The sequence below is a fragment of the Aythya ferina genome (genome assembly GCF_964211825.1).
Source record: "Aythya ferina genome assembly, chromosome: Z".
Taxonomy (NCBI): domain Eukaryota; kingdom Metazoa; phylum Chordata; class Aves; order Anseriformes; family Anatidae; genus Aythya; species Aythya ferina.
In genome coordinates, this window is record NC_140299.1 from 13,696,802 (window position 1) to 13,718,035 (window position 21,234).

The 21,234-nt window shown below is 42.5% G+C and overlaps 1 protein-coding gene across 2 annotated transcripts in view; it reads right to left on the bottom strand.

Moving 5' to 3' along the window:
• The window catches only part of LOC311426589 (leukemia inhibitory factor receptor-like), a 114,041-nt gene that overhangs the window by 87,085 nt on the left and 5,722 nt on the right, over positions 1 to 21,234 (bottom strand). For both annotated transcript variants that reach the window (XM_084503050.1, XM_084503049.1), the window contains exon 2: positions 2,876 to 3,150. The gene's annotated coding sequence lies outside the window, so the exon portion shown is untranslated. The remainder of the gene's footprint in view (positions 1 to 2,875; positions 3,151 to 21,234) is intronic.

Here is a 21,234-nt window from a genome sequence, read left to right on the forward strand (position 1 = left end):
GCCGCCTGTGGGAATGCAGATGCAGGAGGGGGGATAGCAGCTGCGGGCAGAATGGAGGAGCATGCACTACAAATGGCCCAACACGCTGAACAAAAGATGCAGACAAGGAGAGGGCTGGAGTCCTCCAGGTCGAGGGAATTCTCTCCCTACCAACTTGGCTGGGATCCACATTCCTACATTTCTGGCCCTGCCACAGAACAAGGCAGTGTTGTATAGGAAAAGGATGAATACTTTGTTGTGGGTAATATACATCAGGACAGCCTGAACAGAAAGCCAAAGTTTTACAGTTCCTCTGCTGGCCAGGGACGTGAATGTATAAACACTTAACAGACAGCACCAGATTAAGTTATTCTATAGCATTCTTTGGTACGACCAACTGACCTGCAAACAGTTTCTCTGGACTGAACTGAATTTGCTTGGATGAAACTACAGCCTTCTTAACTCTTTTCTTTCTTTCTTTTTTTTTTTTTTTTCCTGACTTGATTTAGAAATGCCAAAACACTGAAGCATCTAGAACAATTTTCTGCTGAGGCTGCTAAATAGGTTTTACCTTGCAACTCAACCCTAAGAATTACAGCTCACACAAAATATGACAAGAAACTCACATTTCCACCAGCAGTTTATATGCTATGAGAGCCTGTTATTTTCAGGTGCTGAAGCAGTAAAACAGATAAGGAATTAACATGCATAGTGTTCTGGTACATACAATATTTTAAGAACCACGTCTAATGAATTAGCCACCCGCCCATTTTCCAAGGGAAAGAGTTTGAGATTTGGGAACGGTGTTTTCATGCATTGATTTGGTGGCTCAGACACACAGACGAGGGAAAAAATATGAAGTCTTGGTGTGTTTCTTGTCTTCTCTAAAAAAGGCAAAAAGGCCTTTCCCTTTTCCATGTAAGCCACATCTTTGTTAGGGTATGTGTAACTTGCTACTACCACAGCATCCTACTGTGTAGGTTCTTCCCCAGCTAGGTACGAGCTGGGGAAGAGGAGGTGGATACACCAGTATCAGGATGACACTTGTAATTACCATGTGGCGGCCAAGTGGGGCTCCCACAGACAGTTCCCAGGCATGCTCCTTGGAATCTGTCCTAATTGGTAATTTGGATTCAGCCAACCTGTTTTGGAGGGCAAAAGAGTTTAAGAGAATTGGCACAGTTATTTTGTGCCACTTAAACTCAGAACCAAAGTTCTTTGTTTCCTAGCATAGGAATTTGGTATTATACATGCACTCTTAGAAGCCTGGCCTTGCCACACTGAAGATGACAGGTAGAAATGAAATATTGAAAGGTTTGTCTTTTTTTTTTTTTCATTTTTCCTTCCCCCATTCTCTCTGTCTCTCTCTCTCCCTGCAAAATCTGCCTATACATTCTTGCAGTGGCCTCAGATATGCAGAATTCTCTGTGTTATTAGGGTCCCGACCACAATAGGAGGTAAATTTAGGTCTGAGGAAAAGAAAAAAATTAAAAAAGAGAGAATTGTTGATCATGGCAATTTTGAAAGAGTGTGAGTGACAAACAAGAATCAGAACGGATGTTTCTGGGTGTGTGAGCAGTACAACTGCAGTTTCTATTTAACAGCACATCCATCAGAGGCTCATTTACCATAAGCTGAGCCAGTAAAGTAGAAATCTCTATAATAATTTTTTTTTTTTTTCCTCATTAAGTGTGCAATACAGGACAACTCCAAACTTATTGTTTTCAAGCACATTCCCTTCAATTTTTCATTCTGAGGTGACCAGATTCCAGCTCCTGAAGAAGGTTTATTTTCTGAAGCATGGTCTGAATCAAAGGCCATTCACAATCCTTTTCTTCATGGAAACATTTCTATTTCTGTTAAACTTGATAACAGCTTGTTTTTACAAAATAAGACACCGATGCCAAATTGGAGCTGGCAGTATCATTTAAAGAAGTGTCATTCTGGATATAAACAGGAAATGTTTAGAGTACTGATCCAGTGATTAATGAATGTTTCCACATCCACATAGCAGCCAGTTTTCCCTTTCCTTGGAGGTTACTTCATTGCATAATCTACAGAAGGGCCAGAATTTTGGCCCCTCATATTGAAGTATATGAAAAATAGCATTTCTGTGCAAATGCTGGCATGTTTTTTTCCTTTTGAAATCAATTCCAGGTATCCACACTTACTCCAGTGGGAGTGGGAATCAAGACAAAGTCTGAAAGATATTTGCTCACACCTCTTTTTTTTTTGGACCAAATCGGTTTTCTTCTGTAAGAATTCTCAGACTTCCCTAAGTTCATTCATAGACATAACTCCTTAATAGTCTGACTACAGCTGAGGGACAAATCCCTCATGTTCCTCCTTCCTATTTTTTTTTCCTGGCTGGGGGGGGAGGAAAGTGAGTTTGACTGAGTCATTCCAAGCTGTATTGTATGGATCTAGCTAGACACCCACACTAATCTTTTTAGGCTGCCCATCATCTAAATACATGTTAAAAGAGAGTCTAGCAACAGAGCCCTCTAATTGCCTGATCTAATTGTCTGACCAAAGAGTACCAATTTAGGATAACAATAGAAGAGGGCAGAACTTGTTAGCTAGTACATGCTGTCCCCAGACCAGCAAAACAGTGAAAAAAAGAAAAATAGAGGAGTGTGTGTTTATGTCGTCTTTTCTATTCTTTTTGCAAGGTCATAGAAACCTCAGGCACTCAAGGGAGCACAAGACCGTCAGGACAGCTGCTTAACTTGGCACTTTAAGTTTCAGGCCAAGCATATCAGCATTTGTTTGGTGGAATTTCTGAGAAGCAGAAAGTGCGCTGACCAAAGCCTCTCTAGGTAAACTGAAAAGAAAAGTCAGGTGGAAAAATATACTAGTGCTTTTCTAATGAGCTCATAGACAAGTTTGGACTTACCCTTGGGAGCCAGCCAGGTGTTCCCGAGCTTCTGCAAGGTGTCAAGATATCTTTGGTTTTGCTGGAAGCAGCAGTAGTGAGAAGGACTTCACAGGAGACAGGATTAGAGTTCAGCATCTGATTTCCTTTTCTCCGTACTTTTTTTGGAGAGGTTTTTCTTCAGTTTCACCAAGCACAAGACTGCTTTGGTCCTGTTTTTGCCATATACTGGGCATGTGAACTCTCCAGTAGCTCTTTGTTTCATGAGGAGTGGAAATCTCTGTACAAACATTCACCTACAACATAAAGACCAACTGAGGTAATTACTTGGCAGAAAGACTCTCTTATGTAAGAGGAGTTGCCCCAACTTAAAATGTTTCTACCACTTAGCTTTCAGGAATGAAGGGTGTTTAAAGTTAATAACTCACTGTGTAATAGTTAACTTGCAGAAATGTGATTGTTCATATCTGAAATAGGTTGCCTTAGCACATTGGGAAGAAAAAATAAGGAAGAAAAAAAAAAAAGGATGTGGCATACTTAAGCATCTTATTTAGTAGACGGGGAAAAGCTGTATATAATATATATCTTTGTTCCAGAGAAATACATGCATTATATATATATTATATATTTATTGTGCATACGTACCTAGGTAATACATTGCTTTCATTTAGGACACGACCGCAAGCTTGCTGAAATCCATAAAACTGCTATTGACCCAAATGTCTCTGGATAACTATTAGATCAAATACTTTAGAAGTTTAGAATCCTCCAGAAAAGCCTGTAAAATTAAGGGTTTAATGAAGGCCTCATGCTTAAGTAAAATTTAAGTGGGGCATAAGCACTCTGAAAGTCTGGCTCATTTCTTGAGACACATTGTCTTAAACCACTACTTCTCTTCTAATTTTAACCAAAAGACTACCTCACCTATTTGAAAAACAATCCAAGGCCCATGTTGTTCTTAATTGTGACATTGGCTTTCATTCAAAACCGAGTAAATAAACTCAACTCAGTGTTTATTGTATTTTTTTTTATTATTATTATTTTTCTGCATTCTGCTTGCATGTGTGGGAATGTGTGTATTTACATTTCTTTATTTATTTTTTAATGACCTTGTGTTTCCACAGCTTTCAGACTCAAACTTGAATGTTTCCATTATAGTCACACATTATTCAGGGAGTAGGCAAACTTTTGCTCCCCTGTTCAAAGGTAGTAGCTATGTTGTCATGTTTCTGTATCATAATTTATTTTCCAAGAACGGACAGTAGCTTTTTCAGCCACTTGCCAGTAGACTTCCTCCAGTTTCATATTCCTGTTCTGAACTGAGCAACTTGTACCATTCTGCAAGCATAGTTCTTGGTATCACAGATGTAGGAATGACTACAGATGTTGGAATCTGACTGTAAGAACATGGTTGCATTATTGTATATATGCACACACGTGGCTATATTTTAGGAAAAAATAAGAATAAAATTTTATTCATATGTGGAAAATTTACAACCAAATCCCAACTTCTTGATATATTTAAGCATTTACATTTGAGTAACTTCCTTAATAATGCCAAATTTGGCTAAGGATGTGTATATAACTAATTGACCACTTGGTATGCATTTATTTGGGTACTTCCATACAACCATAATTTGGTAGCTTGATTAAACTTGAAGCATAATCTCTTGTGGAAAGTGGAATGGCACAGACTATAATGGAATCAATTTCTTCTCTCTCTCTCTCTCTCTCTCTCTCTCCCTCTCTCTCTCTCTTTTTCTCTCTCTCTCTTTTAGAAACTCTCTGGAGTTTGTTTTGGATCTAATAAAACTTGAGAAGATCTCTATTCTTTCAGTCATTCTTAAAGACACTGCTAATCTGTATTTTGTTTTGCTCTGGCCTCTGGTTTAACTATTTAACTTCCCTTTCTTGCAGGAGGTTTTGGAAATCTTTTACCATTAACAGATCTAACTTTTAACCTAAAGAAAGATGAAATTGCGTCAAGATGAAACCTGTTTACATTCTTTAGGAGAAATTAATAAAATTTTCATTTCTGTGAGGATCTACGGTGGCTACTCGTCAATGCAGGAAGTTGTCATTCACATAAAAATCTCTGCAGCAGATCTGTTAGCAAAGAACATACACCTCAGCAAACAAGTCCTCCCTGTGACTGTCTTGGGTAAACACATGCCTCAAGATATCTGTCTAGAGAGATCTTCACGATGACATACTAATCTGACACGTACATTCCGTGGTAAAAGGGGAGAGTTAGGATTTCAAGTCTGCACAACATAACCTCTGCTAAAGAGCTGAGCTAGCTCCATTGAGCTGATACATGAAGCCTAAGCAAAAACATTTCAGGAAAGAGATTTACTATTGTACTGTCTCCTAGAAGGGTTCTCAGTCTGAGAGTTAGGATTCATTGGTTTTAGCTCCAAAAGAACTACTAAGGCAGAAGTATTCTGCATGGTGCTACATTGTATGATGTATGTGCATGTATGTATGTACATCCTTTGAGATCAGGTGCCAGTAGTAGCTTCCAGTTTGGATCTCAACCTGTGTTTAGTTTGAATATAAATAACAAACAGGAGCATCTTCTGGGGAGCTGAATTCAGATGTCACTTTGAATCTGATTTTGGTCATTTTGATCTATTCTCAGGGTAAATTTGTCACAGAGCACCAAAAATTCTACATACATAACCAAACATGTAAATATACCACAGTAAGTAAAGTCTACAGTACATTAGACAAAGAAGAAATTGATATCACATCTTCTTAAAGGGCCTTACAAATATAACATAAATATTTTAAGCTTTGCTGTAAACTGAACAGAGTCATCTGGAAAAGCAACAGTGGCAACTGTGCTTTGGGGACATTTGTTAGGGTATAGCTGAGGGTGGCAGCATGGGGAGATTGGAGCTGAGCATAGCAACAAGGGTGGAAGGGGAGGGACATCATCAGCCAGGGCCCAGACCCCACAGTGTCGAAGCAAGGTGACCATGGCAGACCAGAGATGGTAGCAAAGCTCAACAAAGTGCTCAGATCATCAGGCAAGTTCTTGGTGATACAGCAAGTCTGAGGTCAAGCCAGGAAGTAAATCCACAGGTCATGATCTGGATCATATTTGGTGAGGGCAACCCAAGGCAAAACACAGTTCAGTGACCATGAATAACAAAATCCATCATCTGCTTGAGTATGTATTTTATATATAGGATGTATATTATTTATAATATTTAAAATTTGTATATCATAATCACTTACACAATGGAACTATAATGTAATTTTAATGTAATAAAGGTATAATGTAATTTTTGGATAATAGAATTTTTGCTTAGCTTTTTTTTTTTTTTTTTTTTTTGTATAGCAGCTTTACTCACTGCTGCTCTCTCTGCTTTCTTTTCAGCTTCTGTTCACTCTCATACTGACATTATTGGAAGACAATTCATTTTCAGCAGCAAAAGAAAACATTTCTTTCTCCATGCCCTTATAACATTGTTCTTAGACCATACCATTGTTTTCAGTGCATTAAGCTGATCTGATGTATTATTGTTCATGCTTGATCAGTCATAGGTCATGCAAGAAGGCTCTTCAATCAGCAAATATTTGGATGGATGCTCAAGTCAAAAGCTGTTTCAGAAACAGAGATGTTACAACTGGTCACAGATAATGCATGTTCTAGTTTTACTGCATGCTCTGAGGAAGGCAGATATGAAAGTACTCAGTTACAGCCCTTACAATGGAGCGGATTCTCTTTGGAAGAAGCACAAGAAGTAACACTGCATCATAGACAAGCTGAAGAAAATAAGAAGTCAAATGAAAAAATGCAATGAAAGACCATTTTCTCTTTTGCTGAATTTCAAAGATTTTGAGAGCATGATTTTGTTTACATATAACTTTGTAAACGTTGGTATTGTGGAGGAGTGGCTGGTACCCTGAGAGCTGATGCTCCTGATGTTCTTTAAACAACTGTTGATTTCTCATGCATGTTCCCACTTTCTTGGGTCAATCTTCTCATGTCCAGGCTCTCTTTCACCTTTCCAGGTGGTAAATTGTTCCCCAGTTTCTTGTGTCCTCTTCAATGGTCTCTTCAGGGTGTTCCCCATGCTCAGGTGTCCAGCTGCACATCAAGGACATCCGTGGCTCCCAGGCACAGTTCCCAGGCCGAAGGCCAAGCTCCTAGCCTGGACCCCAGCCTGGCAGACGTTGCTCTTGTCAGTGTGGAGCAGCCATTTCACATCAGCATTTTCACACAACAGTCAAATTAAATCCCTAAGTGCTGCCACCAGGGGCACCCCAAGAGACTTTTGATGTTACTAGAGTCACTGTCACCCTATGGCCTCACAAAAGGCAGCTGGCCGTAAGTGCCCTGAGCATCCAGCCTGTGTCCAGTCCAGTTGGTGGCACTTGAGAGCTCGAGATCCTAGTGCTGGAAAATGAGATTTGGAGGTGTTGCTAGTGGAAGGTGCGACATCGCGGTCATTCCGGTGGCACATGAGACGTCACAGTCCTTCCTGTGACACAAGAGTCATGAGGTCTCCTTCTGGATGGCAGGTGAGGCAGCCCAGTCCTTCTGGTGGAACCTGAGATGTCAAAGTCCTTCTGGTGGCATGTAAGATGTTGAGATTCCCCTGGTTGCAGGCAAGGCATTAAGGTCTTCCTGGTGGAGTGCAAGGCCTCAAGGTGCTGCTGGTGGGCTGCAGCTCTCTGAGATTCTGCCAGTGACCTGCGAGGGAGGTGCTGAGGACTGGAGGCATTTGATACCTGCTTGTCATCAGAGCAGGGTCCCGCAGAGCACAAGCATCTCCCCAGCAGGACAGAGGCAAGCACCATGAGCCAGCCACACCAGGAGCTGCCAGCAGAGGTGCCCAGAGAAGAGTCGTGCATCACCTGCCTGGGCCCACCGGCTGACACAGCTTGGCTGGACCCCTGCAGGCACTCCTTCTGCACAAAGTGCATCCAGCCATGGGCTGCCCACAGAGCCACCTGCCCGCTCTGCCGGCGGCCCATCCTGGCCATCGTAAGGCTGGTGCTGCGCTCCGTGCGGGACGCCTTGGCTTGCCAGCCCCGCAGAAGGGCCCAACACAACATGGGGCCAGGGTGGCAACAGCAGCAGCAGTGGTGGAGCCCCTCCAGCTACCAGTCCTGCAGCATCTTACCCAGGTGCAGGGAGCGCAGCCCCTCCATGCCATGACAGCTTGTCCACAGCTTCTCGTGGCACTGCGAGCAGGATGGGTGCAGACGGCCCTGGTCCCTGCTGAACACCAGTGCTGGGGACACATCATGGCTGCGTAGGGCCGGGCAGGAGGAGCTGGGGGCTGGTGACCATGCAGGCTGCCAGGCTGGGCCCTGCACTTAAGGCGAAAATAACAAAATCCTAAAAAGCAACCCAGATGGAATTCATTTGGGGGATGGGAAATTATCATGGGATTGGGTAACTGGGTGAGGGCAGAGTGCACCCTCAGCAAGTTTGCTGATGACACAAAGCTTGGAGGAGTGGCTGATACCCCAGAGAGCTGTGCTGCCATTCAGAGGGACCTCGTCAGGCTGGAGGGTAGGACTGAAAGAAACCTCATGAAATTCAACAAGGGCAAGTTCAGGGTCCTGCACCTCAGGAGGAATAACCCCAAGCACCAGTACAGGCTGGGGGCTGACCTGCTGGACAGCAGCACTACAGAGAGAGACCTGGGAGTCCTGGTGGACAGCAGGCTGACCATGAGCCAGCAGTGTGCCCTTGTGGCCAAGAAGACCAACGGTATCCGGAGCTACGTTCAGGAGTGTTGCCAGCAGCTCAAGGGAGGTGATCCTCCCCCTCTACTCAGCCCTGGTGAGGCCATACCTGGAGTACTGTGTCCAGTTCTGGGCTCCCCAGTACAAGAGGGACATAGAACTACTGGAACGAGTCCAGAGGAGGGCTGCAAAGAAGATGAGAGGACTGGAGCACCAGTCGTACGAGGACAGGCTGAGAGAGCTGGGCCTGCTTAGCCTGGAAAAGAGAAGACTGAGGGGAGACCTTGTTAATGTGTATAAATATCTGAAGGGAGGGTGTTGAGAGGATGGAGCTGGTCTCTTTTCAGTTGTGCCCAGCGACGAGAGGCAATGGGCACAAACTGAAGCACAGGGTGTTCTGGCTGAATATGAGGGGCATTTCTTTACTGTGAGGGTGACAGAACACTGGTAGAGGTTGCCTAGAGAGGTTGTGAAGTCTCCTCTGGAGATACTCAAAGCCTGCCTGGATGCCATCCTGTGCAGTGTGCTCTAGGTGATCCTGCTCAGCAAGGGTGTTGGACTAGATGATCTTCAGAGGTCGCTTCCAACCCTGCCCATTCTGTGATTCTGTGATTCTAGCATGTCTGGTTTATTTGCCTCTCCATATAATTAAGCAAGCCAATACCTCACATTAGCATTCATCATTCACATTACAGTCATCATTCTCATTTCAGGCTCCCATTCAGATTTAAACTAAGAATCAAGAATATACAGTCCTACAATTGAATAATTGAAAAGATCCTATGTCTACTGACATACAAGTGTACTTTAAGATGCTTCCAAGCACCTTTCTCTTGATTGTGTGTTTCCATGACACATGCACTGGGTACCTGGCATTGACCTACAACACTCTATGACAGGTTAATATGCATATAAACTAAATCTGTAAGAAACTGGAGAACTTACAGGTTTATAAATATAAGTACTAATATAAGATGTATAAATTGTAGACCTGTAGAGTTAATATACCCTGTTGTATGCGTTTTCAGCTGCTGCTCCACTCACAAGTGTCACAGGGGAAAGGATACTCTCATAAATCACTACGAAATGGTGTTGAATTCCATTCACACTGCACGCAGTTGCAGAAAGGTAAGCCAAACAATATAAGTGCACCTCCATTGGTTATAGTCAAGCATTTTCCCTACTAACTGTTACGATCATTTTCACTGAATAGTTCCAACTCTTGTTGCTTGTGGCCTTTTGCGTGACACTGAGATCTGAAATTCATTAGTTCAGCTACTTTCTGATGGTCATAAATCCTTGAAGTAGCATGATATCCCTGATTGCTTGTTAGGAAATGATCTGGAAAGCTTGTTTATTCTGGCAGTGATTTGCAAGCAAGTTAAAACTTAGTTACCCATCTCCTCACCTTCCTGTCTGTGCAGATTCTTTATGTGGAAAGAACAATTGTCTGTCAGCTGCTGTAGTCTGATGCTCTTTTCTAACCTGGAGAAACTATACTATAACTCACGAGCAGAATGCTTTTCCCACAGCCATGGCTTTTATTTCTGTACTCAGTGTGTCTGATGATTACATTTTGAGCATGCCCTTTCTTATTAAGAATTGCTAGTCATGCTTTTTCTATGCCTAGTATCCCAAAATTAGGAGAAAGGCTTCACTAATGTACTACACCCCGGTGTCTCACTGGTATAAAGGTAACAAGGATTTATTTTGGTGGGGCAGATAGACAAACACTGTTTGCCAGGTAACATATATGCTCCACATAGAGGTTAAAAGGAAAAAAAAAAAAAAAAAAAAAAAAAAAGAGAGAGAGAGCGAGAGGGAGAGAGAAAGAGAGAGATCAAATATTCACTCTCCTTCACATTTTGATTAAAAAAAAAAAAAAAAAAGTAAGGGGGCAAAGTGAAGCCTTTCCTGTAGCCAAAACCTTTCTCCCTTGCTCTTGAGAAAACCTCTGCTGTTCTGTATCCAGAGACTGGCAAACTAAAAAGGCAGCAATGATGGACTTTAAATTGCAGCTGAACCAATGAAGCTTAAACCTTATAGAAAACTTTCTTGTAGGAAAAAAGAGTGAAGCTCAGATGTGGCTTATTTATGAGCTGTGGAATCTTCCCTTTTGGAAGGTTTCATGAGCAGGTTATGCAAATATTTGTTATAACAGACAAATATTCTGTCATGAGGAAAGAGATGATCCTGCCCTGGGGAAAAGGAGAGGGACTAAATAGTCCCTCTAAAAGTTTTTTTCAGCATTATTTTTTGATTCTTTGTTTTTGAGTAGACATGATTCATGGCCTAGAAAATCTGCCTTAATTTATGGATACTTAAAAGAGTTTTATCTACTAAGTTTGTGAAAGAGATTAGAAACTCTGTCTTTTAGTACATGCCTACTCCAGGTATGGCCTCACCAGGGCTGAGTAGAGGCAAGTTAATCTATCAAAGTCCCAGGTGGTGGCAGGTTGTGGTGGTGAGAAGCTATACTTGGAAAAAATTAAAAATGATATGTCATATGTAGAGTTGATGGCATAGCTCCATGCCAGCATGTGCTGTGGGATTGCTGTATGCAAATCTGTCCTCTACTAGTTGTCTAGGTTCCTTCCGGTAGTCAGTGGGGAGAGAGAGACAGCTCTTGGAGATGACAGAGCCCATCTTCCTTAGATATGCCAGCCTTCCTAAAGGGGTATTTCTCTGTGTTGACTAGAGAGGGAACCTGCACAGTCACCAAATACTAGAGCTGAAATTATGGTAGACAAATTTCATCCACAAAGTCTTCAAATTGATTAACTTTCTGGAAAATAGAGTGTAGTTCAACTGTAAGGAAGAGACACTGTCATTATTCTTTTATTGTTTGAAGCAAAATAAATTCCCACTGGTCTTTGTAACCTCTGTGTATCAGTCCATTTCTGCAAAACATCAGATTACATAATTACAATGGTCCCATCCAGACTTGAATTCTATTAATCAAAAAATTTGCAGAGGCCAATTAGATCTCATAGAATTTCTACAAATGGGACCTAACAGAGATATTAAAGATCAGATTTTCAAATGTAAGGGCCTATGCTATCATTAAATTTTTTTGCATAATCCTACAATTTGTGTGGTAACAGGCACCAGTATACAAAAAAGATTGACTGTATGTTTGGATTTCATGGGGTTGATTTAGATAACACATTGTTTGAAAGATTCATTATTCATATCAACTTCTTGTATAGATAATACAGCTGAGAAGGTACACAAAATATTATAATCTACAAGAACTTGAAATGGCTAAAATGTCTGAAGACTGTAGTTGTAGAATACAGAGCATTCATACTAAAATAAATCCTGACATAATAAACGCTGCCATAATGATTCTGATTTATAAACACACAAAAAATAGCCTAAACATTGCCTATCTACTTGTTTTTCTTTTCTTCCTTTCTGTTTGTTCCTTTGCTTGTGCATATTGAGATGTATGCTTGGAAAGAAATCATTTAGAATACACATTTTTCATTTGTTTTATGGATAATCATATTTGTTAATGATTTACATAAGATCATATGCATGGCCACTGATGGTAAGCTGTCAGTGAATACCCTCTCATCAGTGCTCACAGTCCTCTCTCACAAATGCTTGGGAAGATCATGGAAAAGATCCTGAAAGCTGAGTGCTGCAGTTGATACAACAGAAGGAAGGGAAGCCAACCAAAGGGACTTGGACAAGCTGGAGAAGTGGGCCCATGTGAACCTAACAAGGTTCAACAAGTCCACATGCAAGGTGCTGCACCTAGGTCAGGGCAATCCCAGACATGAGCACAGACTGGCAGAAAAACCTACTGAGAGCAGCCCTGCAGAGAAGGACTTGGGGGCTCTGGTGGACAAAAAGCTCGACACGAGCCAGCAGTGTGTGCCTGCAGCCCAGCAGGCCAACTGTGTCCTGGGCTGCAGCAACAGAGGGGTGGGCAGCAGGTGGAGGGAGGGGATTGTGCCCCTCTGCTCTGCCCTGGTGAGGCCCCACCTGGAGTGCTGCATCCTGGCCTGGGGTCCCCAGCTCAAGAAGGATGTGGGGCTGTTAGAGCAGGTCCAGAGAAAGACCACAAAGTTAGTCAGAGGGCTGGAGCACCTCTCCTGTGAAGACAGGCTCAGAGAGATGGGGATATTCAGCTTGCAGAAGAGAAGTTTGCAGGGTGACCTCATTGTGGCTTTTCAATACTTAAAGGGTGCTTATAAAAATGATGGAGAGTGTCTCCACTCACGCAGACAACAACAGGAGAAGGGGGAATGGTTTTAAACTAAATAAGTGGAGATTTAGATGTTAGGAAGAAATTCTTTACTCAGAGGTGGTGAGGCACTGGCACAGGCTGCCCAGAGAAGCTGTGGATGCCCCATCACTGGAGGTGTTCAAGAGCACGATGGATGGGGCTTTGGGCAACCTGATCTAGTGGGTGGCATCTCTGCCTATGGCAGGGGGGATTGAAACTAGATGGTCTTTAAGGTTCCTTTCAACCCAAACTGGAAAAACAAACAAACAAACAACAATAACAACAATTCAGCTAATGACTTATCAGATGAAATTATCTGAGACTGATGACATGGTTGCATCCAGGAAGCAACTAGCAGGTTTTTAGATGGAGTTAGTATCACCAAGATGAGTGGCCAGAATTTGTTTGTTCAAAAGAATGTTTTCTGCTTTCAAAAATGTCCCATAAACAGCTTAACATTTCTTAGAAATAGAATGAGAAAGACTCCAGATGCTATGTCTTGTCCTGTCAGAACCAGACATGCTGTAGTAATGTTTAAAACCCACCTGGTGTTAAACGCCACCTGAGACAATATGCCAGTGATATAAAAGTGGATGCCTTTGTAAAAACCCTATTGCAACACTGCTGATATGTTCTATGCAATGCCTCCAAAGTAACAAACTCTTTTGGCTCCGGGATGGTATTGTCTGCAGATTTCCTGACCTCGAAGATCACAGAATCACAGAATCACAGAATTTCTAGGTTGGAAGAGACCTCAAGATCATCGAGTCCAACCTCTGACCTAACGCTAACAGTCCCCACTAAACCATTTCCCTAAGCTCTACATCTAAACATCTTTTGAAGACTTCCAGAGATGCTGACTCCACCACTTCCCTGGGCAGCCTGTTCCAATGCCTCACAACCCTTTCAGTGAAGAAGTTCTTCCTAACATCTAGCCTAAAACTCCCCTGGTGCAACTTCAGCCCATTCCCCCTCGTCCTGTCACCAGGCACGTGGGAGAACAGGCCAACCCCCACCTCGCTACAGCCTCCCTTGAGGTACCTATAAAGAGCGATAAGGTCGCCCCTGAGCCTCCTCTTCTCCAGGCTGAACAAGCCCAGCTCCCTCAGCCGCTCCTCGTAGGACTTGTTCTCCAGGCCCCTCACCAGCTTCGTTGCCCTTCTCTGCACCCGCTCGAGCACCTCGATGTCCTTCTTGTAGTGAGGGGCCCAAAACTGAACACAGTACTCGAGGTGCGGCCTCACCAGAGCTGAGTACAGGGGGACGATCACCTCCCTAGCCCTGCTGGTCACACTGTTTCTGATACAAGCCAAGATGCCGTTGGCCTTCTTGGCCACCTGAGCACACTGCTGGCTCATATTCAGTGGACTATCCACCATCACTCCCAGGTCCTTCTCTGCCTGGCAGCTCTCCAACCATTCCTCTCCCAGCCTGTAGCTCTGCTTGGGGTTATTGTGCCCCAGGTGCAGGACCCGGCACTTGGCCTTGTTGAACTTCATGCAGTTGACCTCAGCCCATCGGTGCAGCCTATCCAGATCCTCCTGCAGAGCTTTCCTACCCTCAAGCAGATCGACACACGCACCTAACTTGGTCTCATCTGCAAGCTTACTGAGGGTGCACTCGATGCCCTCGTCCAGATCATCGATGAAGATATTAAAGAGGACCGGCCCCAGCACCAAGCCCTGGGGGACGCCACTAGTGACTGGCCTCCAACTGGACTTGGCTCCATTCACCACGACTCTTTGGGCCCGGCTATCCAGCCAGTTTCTAACCCAACGAAGCGTGCGCCAGTCCAAGCCAAGAGCAGCCAGTTTCTTGAGGAGAATGCTGTGGGAGACGGTGTCAAAAGCCTTGCTGAAGTCAAGGTAGACCACATCCACAGCCTTTCCCTCATCCACCCAGCGCGTCACTTTGTCATAGAAGGAGATCAGGTTCGTCAAGCAGGATCTGCCTTTCATAAACGTATGCTGACTGGGCCTGATCGCCTGCTTGCCCTGCAAGTGCTGCGTGATGACTCTCAGGAGGATCTGCTCCATGAGCTTCCCTGGCACTGAGGTCAAACTGACAGGCCTGTAATTTCCCGGGTCTGCCCTCTGGCCCTTCTTGTAGATGGGCGTCACATTTGCTAGCCGCCAGTCAACTGGGACCTCCCCCGATAGCCAGGACTGCTGATAAATGATGGATAGTGGCTTGGCCAGCTCCTCTGCCAGTTCTCTCAGTACCCTTGGGTGGATCCCATCCGGCCCCATCGACTTGTGCATCTCTAAGTGCGGGCATCTGGATAGGGAGTTCAACTCAGTAAAGACTTTGGGCAGATGGCCAGAGTGGAGGAAGCTTCCCATCGTTTCCCAGCCAGCTAACTAGCCTCTATTGACAATTCCAGTGCCAGGCCACAACACTGCCTTTCATTCACACTATGAGCTATAGTTTGTTCAGAGAACAGTTTCCTTGTTGCACTGTTTGAGGCCAGCATAGGACAGAATTGGCAGAAGGCACTGTCTGTACGGGTGGACAGGCCTCCTTTGCAACCTGTCCATTTTCTGTGCCCAGGAACATAGAAAATAATTAGAAATGCCAAGGCACATGTATTAAGGTCTGCCAGGATGTCAAGAGAGGTTCACATGTACAATGCAGAAGCAGGACAGATTCCGTGTTCATAATGACTTTATTTCCCTTCATAGTGAGGCCCATGTCTTACTAGGATGTGTACTGCTTCCTTTCGAGCAGCCAATGCTTCTTAGGATTTGCTGATGAGAGCATGGTTGTGTTGTTTTGGAAGGAACTGGTGTGAAAAATGACAAGGTGGTGTTTTAACTCTTCTCAGAATTTCATTTGGCTTCATTTTGTATGGGAAACCTACTTTACTCAAACTTTCGGAGGTGAAAATAAAGTGTTCTTGCTGGTATTTTATTTTAGTTTTTAATAAAATAAAATTGTGGTCCCTCAAGAGAACTGTACCACAGACAGAAACCAGCTAGCAAAGGGCAGAGACAGCAATCAGGGATGATTACACCATACAAAAATGTCAGTGGCATAACATGACTTAACTGTGATTCCACAAATTATAGATGAATGCAGAGGCAGAAAAATCAAAAACAGAAAACACACTATACCCTTTATATTCAAATCCCCCAAATTTCACCAAATTCCTCAGACCAGTTCCAGACGTTTACAGAAAGTAGCTGCAGCTTTTTGCACTTTGTCCCTTGAGAAATGGGTTTAGGGTAGAAAAGCTGACAGGAGAACTTGAGATTAAACGTCCTCATCTTTAAAGGTCAGATAGGTTGTATTTACTGAGACATGAGAGAGCAGATTCCTACCCTAAATGTGCTGATGGAAACAGGTTGGAAGCTATGAGTAAAGGACAGAAAGTTTCAAAGGGTGCACAGAACGTGAACACAGAACACAGAGGTTCAAAGGGCTGGAACAACATGACCTCTAAAATTCTGCTCCTACCAAAACGAGCCATCAGTGCAAAGGTCTGGAGGAGGAGAAGGGAGAAGAGGAGGCTTGCGCTCAGTGTTGGTTTAGCTGCCACTTAGTGATAGACTATTGGCACGTGCTGCAGCTGAGGCCCCCATGGCTGCTAGGGACTGTGCCGGAAATACAGGAGGGCTCTGCCTCTGTTCTGAGGCAAGCTTATAAAGGCAGGAAGAAGTTTTCTCTTGAATTCATGGAAAGACCCATCCAGAGATTAGGATATTGTACATGCTGGACACCACTTCTCCTCTGAGAAATAAAAAAAATTTAAAAAAAAAAAAAAAAGTGGAGGCTTCACAATTTACTGGTGGTGGTATATTTAAGAATGAGAACTAGACTGTCATATTTTTCTTATAAAAATAATAAAAACCAGAAAATGGCACCATTGAAAGACTAAAAAATCTGTCTCAGTTTTTCATTTTGCCTTAACTCTCCTGACAAAGTTGTTTTACGTTAATTTTGTGAGCAAAGCAAGAAGATGTCTGACCACACCACAGCCTAGTGGTGGGATGCCAAGGTGGGAGCCTGCAGTGTACTCCTGTAGTCAGAGTCAGGCAAGACAAGTAAATGCTCTTTCACACTTTTCTGTTTCAGATTAGGATTGTGTCTGGCTTCATCCTGGACTTTAGCAAAAGTTTTGTCAGTTCAGGATAAGATTTGCAAAAGCTTTGCCTTTAAATTCTAGTGCTTCTCACCCAAAACAGTTTTCTACTGCTTGACAGGCAAGAGTTTTTCTGACATTTTCCCAGGACCCTTTGCATTTTAAGGCATTTACACACACAAATATATGATTCCTCCCAATATTTATTCCCAAAAGGAAGAAAGCATTGCTATCTTTTCAGTGCAGACAGGGAAGGGCGGGGTGTCTCAGGTAGTAGCAGAAATATCACCTCTAGAATCTATGCATTAGGTAGTATAAGAGGCTTAGAAATCTTTCTCTGATGGCAGATAGGTACTACTGACGTAAATACTGTTTTGAGAAGGAAACAATTCTGAAATTGTGGAATACCCTGAGAAACAGAGAAAACAGTTCCCTCTCAGCAGCAGCGTACACTCAATGTCTTCTTAAATACCTTGTGATTCCTCACAGTCTGCATAAAAAGCACAAACATGATGTGTCCCACAGCATCTGGTAGGAGACATAACATAAGAAGATTATAATGATTACACTCTGGATGTGACAGGGCCATTGCTTCATAAGCAAGCTATTAACATTTTAAGGTTAATGCATGTCTCTTCATATTGTCGTGATGTTCTTACTGCAGCATTCTGTCAACTGAGCCTTTTTTCCTCTTGAATAATCCTACTGAAAATAAAATGCACGAAATCTAGGTGTAGTCTTGCCTGCAGCTTAACAAAGACTTTGAAGAGACTACAGAATCATATCTCATTAAGGAAGGCATGAAGTATCGAGATCAAAAAGCTTTGGCCAGCTCAACAAACCCTGTAAACAAGGGTGATGCCGTCAGGAAATGTGCAGTAGCCCATCATGACGGTAAACTATTTGCTCGCAGGTTGCTTTCAAAACAACCGCTAAAACTGCATAACACTGTGAATCTCAGCAGTGATGTACAGACCTGTCTGAGACAGAAAATCCTGCAGTTTCTAAGGTTCAGAGCTGATTGTAGCTGAGCCCTTTTGTCAGCAGTAGGGTGTGTGGTAGATAAATGGCCTAATTCTCACTTCTACCAAAGTGCCTATGCTGATAGAGCCCCTACTATAAGAGGGATGATAAAACTACTTGACAGTGGTACAACATTGTCCTCTTCTAATACAGAAACAAGCATTGCTGATACAGCTGCATTCACACTACGGCCAATCTAAACTTGGAAGTTTTACTGGCAGAGCCCTGTTGGTCAAGAGTGTGGGGAAAACATCACACACCTCTCCAACAATTGTGCTGGCAGGCACTCTGAAGGAGTCCTTAGATAGACAAAACAAGTTTCTGGAGGATAACTGTAGCTATCTGTGTATGCTTAACCCCCATGAGAGACAAGATAGTTTGAATTATCTTCGCTCCCTTTCACTGAGACTGACATGAGGTCTAAAGCCATAGTCATACCAGCCTAAAAGTCATTAAAGATACTGAATCCAGGAACTGGTAAAAGCAGTAACAGCAAAACAACCATTTTGTCAGTGTACATGTCTTCTCCCCAAGGTGGAAAGTGCACCAGCATAACTACCATAAATAAACCCTGACAGTCCAGAAGCTGGGGTAGCCTGAGACCACTTCTCTCTTTGATAGCAGATGACTGCAGTAAGAGACGCATTAGGACAATGCATCAAAACAGTTGTTAAGCAGATCATGTTGATAAATTAAACCATGGGTATATATTAGGTAGCAATAACACTTGTAAGAGAGTAAAATCAAGAGGCTCAATGACAGAGAAACTGTACTTGAACAAGGAGGAGGATTTCAAAGGATAGCAAATTTGGACATCCCATTTGTGACTCAGAAGCTGAGGATTCTCCAGAAGCCTCCCTGCTCTCTTGTGGACAAACCTCTGTCATGTACATTCTTTCTCCCATTGTTTTACAGTGCTAAAATTAGTGCAGAGAGTGACTGTGGAAAACACATACTGAAATAAGGAGACTTGGCTAAACATGGCTTTGTTTTTCATAACTCCAGTGTTCTGTGCTCCATGAAACAAAATCAGAAAGAATTGCCTTTACTTCAGACCTTGATAATCCTAATGGACACCCTGTCTTTCTGCAGATATTGAAGCTTTCAAGCCCTCAACATGAGGGTATGTTTTCCCTCAGGATCTTCCCATGTCTTCCTACAGCCTGCCACCTTTCACTATACTCCCCAGCCACATCACTTTCATCCTTCCCAACTCACTCTTTGCCTTCACTGCTGCAATGGTCTCTCACAGCTCCTTTCTCTTCGGTAGCACTTACCACTGCTACCATAATATTCCTAGAGGGCTCTCAGGGCCACAAGAGCACCAATAGGCCTTAATTACCCTGACCGACATCCTTACACTCTTGGTTTCTCTATTCTCCTCCTCAGTCAGCTCCTTTCTGCTCTCTGCAGTGAAAAACAGTGGATTTTTTGGATGCTCTCTGAACTGGACTGGCATAAAACTATGGCTGAACTTGCAGTCTAAGTAATAAATTGCAAGCCATTCTTGGACAGCCTAGATGTGGAGATAACTTTAGGAGCCCAGGAGTTAAACACTACATTACAGAAACTGCATAGGCTAAAAGGCTTTGTGCAGACTCTTATCAGCGCTGGTACGTGTGGACTGGGAAAAGAAAAGGAGGAAATTAATGACTGCACAATAAATCAAGAAGTGCCAGACAAGTTTTCAGGGCAAATAAAAGTCTGTGTTATAACTCTGCCCACACAAACCAGTGGAGACAGAGAATGGCTTGTCCAGTGTTTCACTCCCCACAGCCGACAGCTCCCAAAGGCAAGCTTCACTGGGGAAGAGCTATTTGACAAAGGACTCGGGTTGACCCTGTTTTAGCACAGATTTCTGTGAAACCATCTGCAGCAGACAGAGGAAAAACATGTTAGGAAAAAGACCAGGAGAAGAATGCAAAGTCAACATGCAGGTTAACTGACTGGGACGTGGGAAGGTTTTAAGTCCCAGTTTACTAAAGTCTGTGCTTAACTGGTCTTCCCAACAAACACAACAGTGCACTGCTTTTGCATTCCTATTTGCCAGTAAGTGTGACAACCAGGATGCCATGTCTCATAAGGGAGGCTGAATATATATTTTCTTTTCTTTATATCTAGCTGATGGCTCTCCTGCAAATTACGAGAAATGCAGTGCTTTCCTTTAAAAGCAAAAATGGAAATGGGCTTCTTGTCAGCAGAGAGACACTAGAACTCCCATTAATCTCTCTTTCTTGCCACTAAAAAGCAGAGTTCAAACATCCTGCAACCTCTACTGTTAGCTAATAACTTGGCTCTCTGAGAGCTAAGAATAAAAAAAAAGATTTCTTACTGGAAAATCAATGTGGCCCTTCCTCTTAATTGTAGCATCACTGCAGAACCTATATTAAATGTAAAGGTTTGCACCATATTTTGACAGCAATCTATATAGTAAAAAGCCCAGCATGGGCATCTGCAGTATCTACTGCTGGGTTGGTGAAAAAGATTATATTTTTTTGTGTACTGCACATTCCTACACAAAAGCATCTCTACTGCTATTTGGAGTGCCTTTCTGGTTGTTGAACATTGATCATTCACAGCAAGCATTTGTCAAACCGATCCAATGCAGATGAAAATCTTTCAGTTGCACTGCTAAAACTGCTCCTGACTACTTCTGTATGTACTTTTCTTAACAGAAAAACATGATGGTTAGGCTGAAAAATGCAAATCCACTCTAAGTAAGTAGGAAAACAAAATCTACCACTTATTCCTTGTAATTCATGTAGAACGTTTAGCTTTGTAAGTGTAATATAGCACTGTAAATACACAAATAATTGTTTGAGAAGTAGTCATATCAAAGGATGATGATAGTGATACATGAGAACAATGTTCTCTGGAAAGGCTGACCAATTCTTGCATTAAAAAAAAAAAAAAAAAAAAAAAAGATCAAAAGATCAAATGCTCAAAATGCTCATAGGAAGCAAGCATCAAAGTCAAGGGAAAGTGGCCTGACCAAAGTAAAGTCATCACAACCTGAAGAACCTTTATTTTATTTTATTTTATTTTATTTTATTTTATTTTATTTTATTTTATTTTATTTTATTTTATTTTATTTTATTTTATTTTATTTTATTTTATTTTATTTTATTTATTTTATTTTATTTTATTTTATTTTATTTTATTTTATTTTATTTTTAGTTAATTAAGTATTCTTTAAACCCTTCTGCCAATTCAGAACAGGCAGATTTTCTGATGGTATGATTTGAAAGTGTTTCATAATGTGTGCCACAACCCACAGATCTTTCATTTTGTTAGCCCTCCACAAAGGAAGAAGTATAGATGACTGACTGC